This window comes from Lygodium microphyllum, chromosome 25 (genome assembly GCF_053477565.2).
Source record: "Lygodium microphyllum isolate KBCC chromosome 25, Lygodium_microphyllum_v1.1.10, whole genome shotgun sequence".
Taxonomy (NCBI): domain Eukaryota; kingdom Viridiplantae; phylum Streptophyta; class Polypodiopsida; order Schizaeales; family Lygodiaceae; genus Lygodium; species Lygodium microphyllum.
The window spans coordinates 20,475,346-20,492,868 of NC_141159.1; positions in this window are offsets into that span (position 1 = coordinate 20,475,346).

Consider the following 17,523-nt stretch of genomic DNA (forward strand, 5'->3'; position numbering starts at 1 on the left):
GGGAAGAGATCGAGCCTTCCGGAGGCCTCGAGGTGTCAAAGTCATGGAAGTACCCTGGACCAGTCCCGACTTCTTGCTGTAGGAGGCCAGAAACTTGTCACACATCGATGGATCCTCTGGAAGCAATAGAAAGGAGGTAGCTACGAAAGTCGCAAGTCCCGCCTTCGTGAGAGGCTCAAAAGTGAGTAGGGAAGAGTAATTCCTACTGACTAGTGGGACATACTGGATAGGGGACGAGCATGAGAAGGCACCATTCAGATGGTTACACACACACCACAAACACAGACAAAAAGAATGCCTACAAAGCAACAGACAAAAACCAAGGATAAGATATCAACCAGTATGGTAAAATGTGACTCGACCAACTATCCCCAAGCAAACCACAGCCTAGAAAAAATTCGACATGACCTCTAGACATATGCGACTAAAAGCTTCATGCTATGCAACATGCAAACACCCAAATCCCCGTATCAGGCAATAAAGAAAAAAAAACTACACACCGTATCCTTAACCGTAACAAAGAAACCGAACCAAAACATAACAACAACCCACACATATCAAGACCACAACTTTGATAATCAGGTTTGGCCATGGAGACAACTCCGAAGACTTCGCGTACCCATCCTACGAAACGAGTTTATTGAAAAGGGGAAATTAAGTCCAGTGAGGGGGAATTAATTTAATGAAAGGTTCATTTTAATAAATTATTAAGAAATGGGTGAATTTTTATTAAGTGATAAACCTTATCAAGAAAACGATAATTCATTCTTAAATTTTTAATTACCAATTATTAGGTTAAAGTAGTGCTTTAATCCGAATCCCGGACTTCGATATCCAGACTAGGTCTCTAAATGCAAGTTCATTTATTAAAAATTAAGGTGATGTGGAGTGCTTTTTTGCCAGCGCGTGCTCTTGTGACGGCTGGTTCATTTGAATTAAAAATATTAAAGTGCTTCTTAAGCGCACTTAGCGCGTGCTAAGTGAACGGTTGGTTTATTTTTATTAAAAAAATGGTGTGTTTGGCGCGAATGCGCGTGCCATGGTGGTGTTTAGGGTTCATTTTAATAATTAACTGTGGATTTTGGGGTAGCAAAGAAAAAAAATAAAAAATAAAAGGAAAAATACCTGGTAGTGGGTGTATGTGAATGCAAAGAATGCGCTCTCCTTAATCCAAAAATATCTGGATTTGTTTCGATATTTTTCAGGTTGTGTTTTGAAAGAAAAATGATTTAAAAAAAATGAATTTAGGATGTAATGCAGTATTTTTACAACTTAGAAAATATGCCAAAAGTAAGTAAAAATGTGAATAGAATTTTTAGGAAATTTTTGGCAATTAATTTGGAAAATTTTCAGCATTTTTAATGAATTTTTTGTCATTTGTTGGGTATTTTTAAAAGAATTTTTAATTTTAAAATGGTCTGAATTTGTTTTTTTTTTAAATTTGTAGGTTAGAAAAATATGGCAATTTGCTACAAAAAGATTGGAAAAATTTCAATATGTTTTTGTAAATTTTAATGAATTTTAAGTGTTTTTAATGATATTTTTTTAATTTTCAATGTTTTTTAAAGGTTTTCGGATTTTTGAAGTAAAAATCCGGAAAAATACCCAGAAATAGGCTGCGTGTCAGTGGTGTGTGAACAGCCAGCTAACAAGCTCCTGCACCCGCACACGAGCAATCACGAACAATCGCAATCACCCACTTGCGTGTGTGTCAAGGGCTGAGAAAAGGTGCCTACGAGTTCTGCGGGTTGTGGTTGGGTGCAGCTGGGTGGGACGGGGGTGTATGAGGGGTTTGCTGATGTTGGGTTTCTGCGGGGGAACAGGGGTTATGGAGGGGGTTTTAGTGGTGGGGTTTCTGCGGGTGTGCCTGTGGGGGGGAAGGGGGGCTTGCAGAGGGTAGGGGTGGTTTTGTGGTGGGACTCGGGGCTTGGGTAGGGGTATGTGTGTGTTTGTGGGGAGGGAAGGGGGGCGTAGATGGGGGTAATGGGGTGTTGGATGGGTAAGTGTGTTGGGATGGGGGAAAGGGGGCTTAGATGGGGTAGGTGGGGTGGGTTTGTGTGTGATTGGGGGGGAGGGGGGCTTAGGTGGTGTGGGTAGGGGTGTGTTAGTGCAGGGCACGTGGTAGGGAAGGAGTCAAATGGCGCAGGGCGGCGGGCTTCACGGCGGGCTCCGACGTGGCGAAGGCGGGCAGCACAGGCACCAGCGGCAAAGGTAAGGCCACAGGGCGGGCGAAGACGCAGGGTGCCAATGCAGGGGCGCCAGAGGGCGCTCAGCGGGCAGAGTCGGCGGGGTGGTCTTCACGGCGGCCAGGGCGCCCACTAGACGGCTACAGAGGGCGATGGGCCGGCGTCCGGCGACGACCGGCAGACCACGGCGGGGTCGGGCGTCGGGAGCAGGGCGGCGTGCAGGCAGCCAAGGACGTAGGGCCACGGGGCCACAGGCACAGGGAGGAGAGGAGCACACGTCGGGGAGGAAAGGAGGAGAAGAGGAGGAGAGGGAGAAGAAGAAGAGGAGGAGGGGAGGCGGGAGAAGAAGGAGGGGAGAAAGGAGCAGAGGAGGAGGAGGGGAGGGTGAAGGAGAGGGAGGTGGAGATGGAGGGAGGGGAGGGACATGCAGAGCGGGAGAGGGAAAGGTAGTTGGGGGGGAAGGGGTCGGGGAGAGAGAAGGGTGGGGTGGGGGATAGGAAAGGGTATGGGGGGTTTGGAAAAGGGTGGGAGGGGTACACCCATGGGAAGGTGCCCATGGGGATGGGGGCCCAAAGGGTTGCCCGGGGGAAAGGGTAGGGGGAGGGGTGGGCAAGAAGGTGGGTAGGGGCCCAAGAAGGTGCCCAAGGGAGGAAATGGGGGGGGGGGGGGGCCCATGAGAGAAAGGCGTACCCCCGTCCTGCGCGCGTGCACGGAGCGGGGTAAAAAAATTTACCGTGACGGGATCGAAATAGCACCGAGAGGGCAAGACGAGGCACGCGGACGCGACCGGGGTGCATGGAGGCATGAGAAATTGAAAACAGGCGCGTTCACGCGCGGGACGAGTCGCACGAAAATATAAAAAATAAAGAAAAATTAATATCTCCCAATCCGGTCATCAAAATGAAATGGCATAAAAACAAAAATTGGGCAGGACGGCAGGGGGAAGACAGGGGAAACATGCAATGGGAGTTCCGAGGGAAAGATAGGGCGTTCACGTGCAAAAAACGTAAAAAACAGATTTAAAAACACAATTAAAATTAATATCGAAAGATCTGTGCATCAGAACGAGGTGGAGGAAAAAGAAAAAATGTGCAGAAAGATATGCCCGACAACCCTATCTCATCAAAACAGAGTTTCAACTAAGATAAGACGCGTTCATGTGAAAAAAACCTTAAAAATAAACAAAAAAATGGGATCAAAAATTAATAGTGGATGAACCGCTAGCCGGAATGTAATGCAGTAAAAAGGATAAATGTCCACAGGAAGGGGGGTACAGGATTGTCATATCAAAACGCTGTTCCAGCTGAAGTAGGAGGGGTTCACATGTGAAAAACACCAAAAATACACCCGAAAATACATTGAAAAATTAAGAATAAAAAATCCAGAAGTCAAAAGAGGGTGAAGGAAAAAGAAAAAAGGTGGGGGAAGTATGGGAGATACGACTGTCAAATCAAATTGGAATTCTGATGCAAACAGGACATGTTCACATGGAAAAAGATCAAAAAGACGCACGAAAAAGTTGAAAAAAACCACAAAATTAATATGGGACAAACCGTGCACAAAATGACACGAAGTAAAAAGGAAAAATATCAAGGAGAAAGTGATTGTCAGGGCTATCATGTCATATCACGGTTCCGAAGCAAGCAAAGTGCGTTCACATGGAAAACCGGCTAATGGACGCAAAAGGCTTCAAAAATTAATAACTCGAAAACTGTGAACCGGAACAGGGGTAGGTAAAAAGGAAAAATGGTCAGTTCAAAGGGAGGAACATGGTTATAAGATTGGATGTGGATTTTGGTGAATGTAGGATACGTTCACATGGTAGGACCGCAAAATCAGGGAATGAAGGAAAACTGCAAGGGAACAGCCCCGAGGGTGGGTGAAAAATGGACGGGTGGGTGGGAAGGGACCCCATTAGGGTAAAAGCAAGGCATGGCATAGAGGCATTAGCAGGTTGAGGCATATGCAGAGGGGTATGCAATGTAGACGCGCAGGGACGTGTCCCCACACTTAAAACCTTAACGGATAGGGTGAACCAAGCAATAGGGACCTAATACCACACCACAGCAAATCCACTAACGTCCCCACACTTAAAATATGAACGTCACTGAGAAACAGAAGGTGTAGGGTTAGAAAAACTTGGCCCATGTTGTTGAGGATCAAGGTTGATTGTCGATGGCACGTCCACTGTCGTTGTCGGCTACAGGAGGTACCAAGGCATCTTCACAGCACTCGTCCTTCATGGCAGGGACCACGTGACAACACCCAGGGAGGTAGATGGTTGAAGGAATCGCAGGAAATTCGCCGATGATGAGGAATGTTGCACTCAACTCTCAGTCACTCAAATGGAATGAAAGAACAGTCACTCGCCCCATGACTAATATTACTCGAGGAAGAATGATTGAAACCCATATCTCATACCTGGTTTAGGAATCGACAAGGGAATGGTGCAGAAGGTGTATGCCAAGGTGCACAGTTGATGGTGCATTAGTGCATCCAACCCATCTGGTATAAGTGCAAGGAGGAAGGCAAGGGAGCCTTAGAGTACAGTGTACAGAACAGGGTGACGTGTCTTGTATTGATGGTAGAGACCCATCCCGTGGGTGCATAGGAAAACGGGAACAACCTGACTCCAAGTGTCGTAACGTCCCTCAATCTCACCTCTCGGTAATTGATTGAAGAAACTCCAGTCACACTCAGCCCACTCTCTATCTCACACTCTGTTGATAGATACAAGAGGGCAGCCCTTTCCTGAAACCCATTGATGTAATCCTCACGGTCACTTGTGCAAAGGTTGTATGCCTTGTGTGCATTTGATGGTGCAACTGTGCATCCCGCCTTGTGCCGACATACGGTGCGAGAAGGAAGGCCAGGGAGCCTTATGGTGCAGTGCACAAAAACAAATTGTGCTTTGTGCATTGAGAGGCCCATCCCGTGCGTGCAACACTCCATTCACACTTCTCACCTCTCATTTGATTTAAAGGGAAAAGATTGGTCTCTCGCCCCAACCTCTGTCTCACACTCTGATAGATACAAAGGGCAACCCATACTCACTTTCCCATCTAGTTAGGATGAAAGCTCGCATCACTCAATTGTTTGTCGATGAAGATCGCGTCGTCAAGTGTTGAAGAGGCGTACCCAGGGAGGTAGCCATCAAATCGAACGTTGTGTTGGATAGGACATGGCGTCTGCTAGAGGACAGTTAGACGCTCTGCAGAGAGACCCAAGACACAACGTACCAAGGAAGGTAGCTTCGGAACTGGATCTTGGGGATATCAATTGATGAATCTATTTTCTGGATTGCTGGGTGTTGCCACCTTTTCCACAGCCAGCTTCCCGCCCAAGGGTGTTTACCACCTTTTCTTGGAACGAGGCCTGCTATGACAGGGAATTTCTTCCTTTTCTCCCATAATAGTTTGTTTTTCTTGTTTGTTTTTTTTTCTCCTATTTTTTTTCTTGTTTTCCCCTATTCCCGAGGGTGTCTCCACCTTTTCTCGAAGAATAGGTCGGCATGACAGGGACCTAAGTCATTTTCTCCCATGACCGATATGTATATATTTTTATTTTCTTTTGTTTTTTCGATTTAAGCAAGGGAATGGTAGAAATACCATTTGTCAGAACCCATCGCGCCACTGTCGCTGGTGGAAAATAGAGGATAAAAGATCAAGGCTGGAAGGTAGGGTTGAGGGGACAGAGGGTTGTGTCCACTTCATCAGGAGTGGCTGAAGAACGGGTATCAGAAGTAGCATCATAAGAGTGATAGTGCCACGCCAACGGGGGTAAGAATCAGGTGACCATGATTGTCAAGATCCCCAAGGAGGGAAGTACTTCTTCAGACGATATCCATTGATTAGGAAGGGATCATCAGAGGCATCAACAGTTTGCACTTGAACAGAGCCATTAGGGTTGACAGCAAGTACCTTATATGGGCCCATCCACCGCTGTTGGAGCTTGCCAGGAAACTTTCCAAATCGTGAATCATAGGCTAGGACCAACTCACCTTCTTGGAACTCCTTGTGCTTGATGAAGCTGTCATGGTAAGCCTTGTGTCGAGCTTACGTGGCTTCCACGCACTGTAGAGCCATCCTACGAGTTTCGTCCAAACATTCCAGGTGTAGGAGATGGCATTGCAGTGAATCATCGTCCCCCAAATGCTCTTTGATAGCCACTCTCAAAGAGGGTAATTCCAGTTCAACAAGGAAAACAGCTTCTATACCATACACCAGCTGGAAGGGTGTCTGTCCTGTTGCTGCTTTATGGGAGGTTCTATACGCCCAGAGGGCCTCTATAAGTCGATCATCCCAGTCACGACGATGTGCGGCAATTGTCCTTGTCAGAATCGAGCAGAGGATGCGATTGGTGACTTCGACTTGGCCGTTGGCTTTGGGGTAATAAGGGGTGGACTTGCAATGGCGGTTCTTATACAGCTCTGTCAACTCTTCCATGACTTTATTAATAAAATGAGTGCCTTTGTCACTTACCAGCTCTAGGGGACTGCCAAAACGGGTGATGATATTCTCGTACATGAACAAGGCCATGTTGTTACCATTGTCTCACTTTAGGGCTTTAGCTTCACACCACTTTATGACATAATCCGTACATACGAAGATGTATCGGTTCTGCTTCCTTCTAGTGGGAGGATCGATCGGGCCTACGAAGTCAATGCCCCACTTCTCAAACGGCTTTAGGGGAAGAATGGGTTGTAGTGGCATGGCACTTGTCTTCGTGGGTTTTCCCATTCTTTGACAAGTATCACATCTTTTACAGTAATCATAGGCATCCTTATGAATGGTAGGCCATCAGTATCCTACTAGTAGAGCCTTCCTGGCTATAGCTTCTCTTGCAAAGTGGCCTCCACATGGCTCATCATGGAAAGCCTTCAAAATAATCCCAATCTCGTCTCCTGCAACACATCTTCTAAGCACCTCATCTTTGCCTTTCTTGTACAGTGCAATACCTAGCAGAGTGTAGGGGGCTGATTCTAACATAAGCTTCTTCCTTTGTCGACTAGAAATGCCAGGAGGGTACTGTTGGGTTGCCAGCAGATTGGCAATGTCTGCATACCAAGGGGTTACAGTTTCTACTAGGAATAGGGAAGCATCAGGAAGGTGTAGATCATCCTGCTCCTCGTCTGCAATTTGTGGGACACGCGATAGATGATCAGCTAGAACATGGGAACGACCAAGCTTAGTAATCACCTCAAAGTCAAACTCCTGAAATAGAAGGAGCCATCTCATCATTCGTCCTTTCATGTTTGCTTTGTTCATCAGGAAGGACAGGGCCTCATGATCCACATAAATTTAAAGTGGGTAGATAGGAGGTAGTGGCGGAACTTCTCTAGGGCAAACACCATTGCCAAGCACTCCAGCTCTGTCATTGTGTAGTTCCGTTCTCTATCAGTGACTTTTCGGCTTGCATAATAGACGGGCTGATCTAATTTCGAGGAGCCCTTCTGGCATAGGACAGTGCTAAGCCTTCAATGGATGCATCAGTGTGTACATGGAACTCTTTCGTCCAATCAGGAGGTTGGAGAATGGGTGCCTCAATCAAACATTGCTTCAGAGTGTTGAAGGCTGTGTCACATTCTTCCGTCCAAGTAAAATCTGCATCTTTCCTCAAAAGCTTGTACAAGGAGGTTGCCTTTGTTGCAAAATGAGCTATGAACCTTCTATAGTAACCCACATGGCCTAGGAATCCCCTCAACTGTTTGAGGTTGGTGGGTGCTGCCAGAGCTGCGATCTTTTCGATCTTTGCAGGGTCTATTGATATCCCTTGTGCAGAGACAATGTGGCCCAACAGAACTCCAGAAGAGACCCCAAAGATGCATTTGTCGGGGTTGAGGGAAATCCCATACTCCCGGCATCGATCAAAGCATTGTTCCAAATGTCCCCAGTGTTCCCGGATCAAACTTTAGACACTGAAGTCATCCAAATATACCTCAATAAAGTCGTGCAGATGATTTTGGAATGCGGCCATCATGACTCGCTAGAAAGTAGCAGGGGCATTGTAGAGCCCAAATGGCATCACTCGATAAGCATAGGTCCCCTATTCTGTGGTGAAGGTTGTTTTGGATTGGTCTTCTTCTGCTATCTGCACTTGATTGTATCCATTGAATCCATCCAGAAGGGAATAAAGCTCATGTCTTGCCACTATGTCCAATAATTGGTCTGTGAAAGGGATAGAAAAGTGATCCTTCTTCGTCTTGGAATTCAACTTGCGGAAGTCCACACATATACGAAGCTTGCCATTCTTCTTGGGTACAACCACGATGGGTGAAACCTATTCACTATTTGCCACTAGATCAATGAACTTGGCTTCCAGAAGCTTCAGCAACTCTGCTTTCACCAATGTGGAATAATTCGGGTTCATTCACCTTTGTCGTTGCCATACTGGCTTGGCATCAGGCTCCAAGTCAATATGATGCTGACATATTGTGGGATCAATCCCCTTTAGGTCTTTGTCGGACCATGCAAACACGTCCAAATTCTCTTTCAACAAGTTGTATAAGGTTGACAACTCCTCTTCTGGGAGGCTGCTACCCACCTTCAAATGGCGTTCAGTGCCATCTGCATCCACAAAAGTTAACTGCCTTTCACCTTCTACTTCACGGATGAAGGTCCCACGGACTGCTTCTAGATACAGATCCGACTCCTTCAAGGGAGTGGTGTCCTCTTCTGATGTCCCACTAGACTCAACTTCTTCTTTTGGTAGAGACTTAGGTTGCCCCTTGAGATGTTGAAATGGGATTAGAGCCGTTTCGGGTTTGGTTTCAAGATTAGTTACCTCTTGGCTTGAAGACTCATCTTCTGATGACACATCCAGGAATGTCACATAACAGGGACCCTCTGATTTTTGTTGGGTTTGTGAGACTGGTGCTTGTTGGCATGGTGTATCATCATCATCTTTCTTTGGCAAGGATGGTTGAGGATGGCAAGAGCCACTGCTGAAAGAAGGCTTGTTCTTCTTAATCCATTTCTTATAAAGATTTTGCATATGAGAAGATCCATTTACCAGACCAAATGGTACCATCGCCATTTTGTCCCACAGCATGAGCTCGTCTGCTTCTGATGCCTCTGGAACTTCTTCTTCATATGTATCCTCTTCGGGTGGGATAGATTCTTCCATCTCACTTTAATAACCTTCTTCTTCAATATCATTTCCATCGTCTTCTCTTTCTGTCTCTGTCTCTGTCTCTGTCTCTGTCTCTACCTCTGTCTCTTGCTCTTCCTCTGTAAGAGCTCTGTAATAGAAGAACAGGTTCTCTGTTTCATCTTCTGCCTCTGTTTCTGGCTCTGCTATGGCCATGTAATAGGGAGAGCAATACATCCATGCTTCTATCTCACTGTCAGAAGTTATTTCGGAAATCGTTCCTGGTTCAGGCAAGAAGTATTCGCCCATTGACAATGGCTTTGCATCTTTTGGGAGTCGGCTTACAGTATCCACTGTTAAGGAACGTGCCACTGTTTTCTTCGGAAGGATTTGTTTGATAGCATCTTCGTCTGCTGATGTTCCATCTGTAGCCTCATTAGGAGAGTCAGAAGATAACTCCAAGGAGGTGGATCCATGTCCTTTTTGAGAACCATATAGCTTCAGCACCACTTTATTAGGTCCTCTACCCAAGGTCAAGGTTCCTTTGAACCAATCCGTCCTTGCTCTGGCTTCAAAAAGCCATGGTCTGCCCAGTAACAAAGGGTAGGATGTACCATAAGAGTTTGGCTTCACCACCAGATAGGTTAGCCAATAATCTTTTCCGGCTACTGTAGTCTTCACATATGGGAGAATACCCAAAGGCTTGATTCTGCTCTGATCCGCTAGTCTGATGAGCCATTGGGTGGGTTGCACACCTTGTAGGCCTAGATCCTTCATTGTCACATCCGTCATAATGTTCACTGATGAACCACCATCAATCAGTGCATTTGCAATGAAGCAACCTTCTATCCACACGCTAGTCTCTGGGGTACCCGGATCTAGGAAGGCGTTAGCCACATCCACTTCTTTTACAGGCTCTGAAGCTTTGTTGGACTTTGTTGCTGTTGAGGGAGAAATCCTTAAGCCACGTCTTCTTGTCAGTATACTTTTGAACCTTTTTCGACAACTGGGAGACAACATCAATAATTGTCAGAATGTGAGGTTTGGTTTAAAGGTATCTAGATCTCTGACTAGATCGTATTCCTTAATAGGATCCACTGGCTTCTCTAACCGGTTAGGAAATGGGGCAACACCCATTTTCATTTTCCTTGTTTCTTCCAACGGGGGCATCATGGGAACTTCTTCTGCCACTTGTGGCACTTCCTCCTCTTTTATCTCCTGGACCTCTGGTCCTGTCTCTGGAACTGTCTCTGTGACTCTCTGTGGCACTGTAGTGCTTTGTACGACACTGTCAGGCTCTGTTCTGTTCTGTTCTTCTGGTAGAAGATTGAACTTCACTGTTCTGGCAGGAGGATTATTTTCTTTCTGGATAGGTGATTCCTTCTTCTTTGCACGCGTAATGGCAGCAACTTCCAATTCCACTAAATTGGAGGTAGGCTCTTGGGCCTTGGCCGGACTATCACTAGCACTGTTTTTCACTGGGGCTGGGCTTGGACAGTCTTTTGCAGTGTGGCCTTCTCCTTTGCATCGACTGCATAAGGGCTTGTAATCCATGGACCTTCTGGGATTTGGACAATTTGGTGAAATGTGTCCCTTTTCTCCGCATCTGTAACACTCTACTTTTGATCTCTTGTCTTCCTCTGTAACTTTGAGAGGGAAAGCTTTTGGGTCTGAAACTAGGACCAAACTCCCTAGGCTTGGGTCCAATATCCTGCCTTGTCATTTTAGATTCCAGCAAGTTGAATCGTGCGTCTTCTTCCTTCCTTATCCTATCATGCATCTCCTTCAGAGAGCAAATATCCTCTATATGGTTCTTCCGCAAACAGTAGGAACAGAAGGCTCCAGGGATGGTTGGTTTTCGTGTACATTCAGTGGCTAAATGGCCTGCTTGATGACACTTACCACACCAAGTATTTGACCGCATCACATCTCTTCTTGCTCCTGCCACATTGGATATACTGGCGGTATTCACTTTCAGCGTCTGTAGCTGCTCTGTAATCACATCCATCAACTCCTTTTTTATATTTGCAACTGAGTTGGATAAGTAATCCTTCAAGCTTTCTCCTCCTGAGGTACTGGCAGTAGGGTTTTGAGGAGTCTCTGTAATCACTGCATAAACAGGTTGGGCTGGTGTAGAAGGTTCTCTGTTCTGATTCAGATTCAGAGCTCTTGTTTGAACTGTTGGCTGTTGGCTCCAGTTGGTAGGGTTCCACTGTTGCTGCTGATTTGGCATTGGAAAAATTGGTTGGGACCATTGTTGTTGTGGTTGAACCATCATTTGAGGCATTGATTGTGGCCATTGTGGATTTGGTGCATTGTACTGTGATATTGGGGGCATCTGTTGGTAGGGGTAGGGGACTATCCCTGGGACTGCATTTGTTGGGTACATCATTCCTGGCATTAGAGGAGGTAGGACTCCTCTTCCTGGATTCATCGCCAATCTAGCTTCCACTTCATCGTACAGTCTTGCACCTTCTGTTGCAGCTTGCAGTGTGGCTAGTCTTTGCAGCTCCACAAACTTACGAACTTCTGGTTGTAATCCTCTGAGAAACACCCCCTTCTGAATGCCATCATCTAGATTATGGTTAGTCCATCTCTTCAGGATGGATTCCATTCATGAGACATAAGCTTCTACTCTTTCTCCAGAGGACTGACTTAGGTTCATAAATTCCTCTCTCATCCGCTCTTCAAAACCTTCACGCCTGAATTTAGTGAGGAAGGCCAACTTCAGGTCGCGTTCCATGTGCCAAAAGTTCATGCTGCTTGTCTCTCATACCACTGAAACGCCGTGCCCTTGAAAGTGGCGAGGAATATTGCTAACCAATGCTCAGGGGTTTTGGCATTATTAGCCACACATGCTACCATAAACTCTGTTACATGAAGATCGGGGCCTTCATTGTACTCTCCCTTAAAAATTGGCAATGGGACTACATTCGCTGGCCTATCATCAATATTTCCAGGACGGATCTGGCTTGGAAGTGGACCTCTAGTAGGAGGAGGAAGGGCTTGATGTGCCATTGGGACTTCTGTAAAGAGTTCTGCAAGGGCGTCAAAGGCGGCTTCTCCTGCGAGCTCATTCTCAGCTTTGATTTTTGCTTTCTCTCTTCTCACGTACCTCTGGACTCGTTCTAACGCTTGCCTCTTTATTGTGTCATTCATCAGGGGGTTGGCTCCATTATGTTGTTAGTGCTCCACAGAGGGATAACAGAAGACTTCAGTCTCTGGAGGACTCTCTTGCCAACATTTCTTCTACTTCTTCCTTTTCAACGTCTCTGAATTATGCTTTCATGCCACTGCACAGAGGAAGGTATTGAGTTCTGAAGGTGTCAAAATGCATACGTCTGAGCATTGTGGTGGTGCCATCATCATAGTAGTGCCAGCTTCTGATGGTTTCAACAGTGTATGTTGTAAAGAACACTCTGTCTACCAACTTCCAGTGGGTTGCTAATTGAACAAACAGAAGATTATCAGTGCACCAAGTATCCCACGTATCTTGCTGTTGAGCATCCACGAACAAATTCCAACTCTTTTCCTTCTTGTCTTTGTGAACCTCCACAGACCAAGACTCCTGAAGCTTCTTCACAATCTCCCACTTAATGATGTCTGGAAACTTCTCAATGAATGCCAAATCTTCCATGGATGGTCATTCTCTTTGTTTCTGCTCTTCAGTTTGTTCGCAAACAGTTTGCCACCTAGATGCAAGTTTCTGCTACTTCAACAGGAAGCGGAAACTGTCCACCACATAGAGCATGCATCATGATGGTGATGTGTTTCCGCCATTGTGGGATGAACTTCTTGTGGAAAGTGGCTTTTATTATGAGTAATTCCAACTCTTCAGTGGAAGAAGGAACTTTACAAACTGAATTCTTCTCTTCTTGGCAATGCCAATTCCTTCATTTTCAGCCTCTTCTGGTGCTTGTTGATGGCAAGGTTCCCCGGCTGCGCACCAAAAACATGGAGCCCCAAGAGGAACACCAAGGAAAAGGGAATTCTTTGGCAAGAAAATCTATCTTGTAACACCAACAAGCTTGTTTATTAGGTTTTATATGATCACCATGAAGAAAAGAACACCAGGCACAACAAATCTTTATGCAGCATCATGTAGATCTCCCACTGATTCAATAGAATCAACCATATTCTTCAATATCTTCACAAAATCTATCAATATAACAAAGAAAGCAAAGGAATACACCATCTTTGAATGGAAATACATCACATAGTATTCATCTTCAATATCTTCACAGTCTTCTCTCTCAATCTCTCATATACAATCACTCTATTTTAGTAGAATTGGCTATCTCTGACTCTCTCTCTCTCTCTCTCTCTCTCTCTCTCTCTCTCTCTCTCCATCAATAATACATCATCTCCTCACTACAATCTCTCATAATGACTCACAATAATCCTTATTAGGTCGTGGATATCCCTCCCAAGAGGTATGTCTAATATGAAGAGTCACCAGAGCCACTACAGTGTCCTTTCATAGCTCAGTACTATTACTTCACTCCAGTCTTTACTTGAGTCTTCAGCAGCTACTTCTTTCACTTCTTTTAGCTCTTTTGCACTTGTATTCACCTCTTTCCAAGGCTAGAAATATTTTCCAAGCTACACATACATTCTACAAAATACCTACAGAAGCATATAGAACAATCACAGTATAGTACCAGAACAGCTACAGTACAGAGACAGAAGCTCTACAGAAGACCTAGAGAAGGTTACCAAACCTCATAACTCATACTCAAACCATTCCAAACCATCAAAAATCACTCAATAAGCTTTCACAAGATCTCAATCTTCATCAATCATCAATCCATGCTTCCTTACAGAAGAAAATCAGAACAAAATAGAACAAAACAGAAGCTATACAGAACCAATCAGAACCTATCAGAAAATCACAGAACCTCATATCTCCACTGAAAATCATCATGAACTTCCAAAACATAATCAATATCATCCAAAACACTCTCAAACCACTTCCAAACCAATCAATCATCTCATAAAATCAACCATTCAGCTCTCAAAAACAAAAAAAATCAGCCAAAAAAACAAGTCATTTCAACACTCAACAACAGCATGTGGAAAAGAGAAGAAAGTGGCTGAAAATGCATTGTCTTGTAGCAATATGCATGGTGGAGTAAGGAAAATGCAACAATATGGAGAAGAGACTCTAGGATTTATTCCTTGAAGTCACTACACAAGAAATCATTGGGCTAGAGCTACCACTGAAACGGTAGTGAAAATAGGGGAACGTGAAACTCCTTGTGTTGCTTTACTTGACCATGGGTCTCAGATAAATGTCATTGAGCGTGGATTGTATGAAAATGCTACATGTCCTGTAGACACTGATCATGGTTGGCAAATGAGGACTGCAAATAATTCTTCACGGGAGCTCTATGCTGCATGTCCTAATGTAAAAGTGACGATTGGTGATATACAGAAAGAGCAATACTTCTTTGTGCAAGATAATTCCTCATATGCAGTGATTTTGGGGCAGCCCTATATTACAGGTGTGCATATGGAAACAAATGTGCTTGATGATGGTTCTACTTATGCAAGAGTCAAAAGCAAGGATGGGAGAAAAGCAGTCCAATTTCTTACTGTTTGTGTTAATCATCCTAGAAATCTTGATACGCTTCGAGAGTCTCCTTTGGTTCCAAATGCAAGGGAATTCAAAGACCTGAATTTTCATTAAGCACTGTTGTAATGTGGGGCTAAAGTAGTGCTGTTCAGAGGGTGTACTTGCCTCTTGATGAAATGAAGATGTATTTACTATTGGTAATTCTCAGTTTACAACAAGCAGTTCATGTTGGTTTAAGCCTATGGAAGCTATGTGTAGGGCTGAACGCATATCTATGAAACGGGCTATTAAGAAGCTAAGAGCATTGGGGTTGTTAGCTGAAAATGATGGAATTTTAGGCATCTTTTATGGGCTGAATATTACTGACACTATGGCTGAAATTTCAACAACTATGCATGCAAAAAATGAGGCTGAAAACAGAGTGTTGTTAGTATATTCTTTGGATATGTATGATGTTATAGCATTGTTTGCTCAGCAGGAAGGATTACAATGAGTTGACGCACTTGTGGAGACAAAGTATAAGACAATTGACAAAAAGGTGAAACCAATTGCTTTGCCACTTCCACCAGAGAGTAAGGGTATGTATGAAAAAGTGTCAAGGCAACCAAGCTTACGAGATCCTAAAGATATAGGTCATCAGTTTATATCTGAAACATTACAGGAATTGAAAGTTAGTGGAGAAGGGTTTCTTTTGCCTATTGAGAGAGACTGTTTTATGCAGATGTTGGCTAGACATGGGAAGGCATTTGCATTTCAGCCAAGTCAAATAGGTTGTGTGGATCCAAATGTTGTCTCTCATACGGTCATATTTATTGTGCCACATGTACCATGGAGCTTGAGACCTATTCTAGTGCCTAAAGCTTACTTGCCAAAGCTGATGGATTTGCCAAATGAAAAGATTCACATGAAGATCTTGGAGCCTTCTTCAGCCCTGTACTCAAATCGTTGGGTTACTGTGCCCAAAAAGAATGGGGCTTTGAGATTTATTCAAGATATGCAACTAGTCAATAAAGTGACCATAAGAAATGTGGGTGCAGGTCCTGTGGTTGATGAATTTGCAGAGGCTTTTGCACGCAGAGTGATCTATTCTTTGGGTGATCTTTACTCGCGTTATGATCAGTTTCAACTTGCAATTGAAAGCAGGGATATCACAACCATGAAAAATCCTTTGGGGTTAGTACGGATGTGCACTCTCCCACAGGGTGCAACAAACTCAGTGGCACACATGACAAATGCTATGAATAGGGTACTCAGGGATTTTATACCACAATTGACTATGCCCTTCTTGGATGATGTTCCAATCAAAGGGTGTGTAGTGGATGAAAAGAATGAAGAGATGGATGCTCATGGATGCAGACAGTTTGTTGCAAACCATATTGTGGATTGTGAGAGGATTTTGACACGTCTAGAAGAGGTGCATTTAACTCGTTCTGGACAAAAGTCTGTCTTTGGAGTTGAAGAGGTTTTGATTGTTGGGCATATGTGTGGGCCTTATGCGCGAAGGCCATCACCAGCAAAAATAGATGGGATTGATAGAATGCGAGATGTATGCACAAATGTATCAGAGGTGCATAGATTCTTGGGTGCATGTGTGTTCTATTTGATATGGATTCCTCACTTTGCACATGTAGCCGATGCTCTTTATCAGCTTCTAAGGAAAGGTCAAAAATTTCATTGGGAAAGGAAGCATCAAAAATCAATGAAGAAATTGAAGCAACTTTTAAAATCTGCTCCTCGAGAAAGACTGACTATTCACATGGAAAGCCTATCATTATTACTGTTGATACAAGCCCAATCGGGATTGTATGGGCAATTGGGCAAGATGATGAGGAAGGGCAAAGATATGCAATATGCTGTCGAAGGGTTTGTGAAAGCAATATCGCATCCACAGAGGACCTTGACTAATTTCAAGATAGAAGATCAATCAAGCGAGATCAAATTCCATTTGAAATCTCAATTTTAAATAATATGTGACAAATATCCAGTTACAACTGAATGAGAGCATGTCCAATAAACAACTTGACGAATACTCATGTCATATAATTTGCAATTCTCTTGAATAGATAAAATTTCTGTGGCAGCCATCCAGATCAAGTGTAATCTTGGATAGATATACGCAGGTCTTATACAGTTAAAACTCTGTCATAGGTCTTTCAAAATACGTAATTCTTCACCATATAGAATTGTGATAAGATCAAACTTGAATAACATGCATTTTCATTGCCATGTTAATAATGGCTCGTGGTTCACAGATCATAATGCAGAATCTGAAAGTCTGAGATCTCTGTTGCAGGTTGAAAGTTTCATAGGAATGAGGAGTATCAAGCTTTGATAGAGTTTTACAACTAGATTCAGTGTATGATCTAGCATATGTGCTTAAGCCAGCTGTCTATAGGGATCTCCAAATGTGGGATGATTCTTTGAGAACAAAAGAACTGAAGATAAAACTGTTGATGTTGAAATACTTCATTGTAAGAGGTTTGAAGATTTTATAGTAGCTGTTACTGTGACTATTGCTGTAAATGTTAAAGATGCTTCTGCTTTACTACTGTTCAAGTCCTCCACCACTTAGCCTTTCATCACCAACATCTTCTTAAGCACATTCCGTTGCTTTAGCAACTGCGATGTAAACCCAATTCTCTTATGTTGCCCCTGTAAGTGACTTAATGTGTT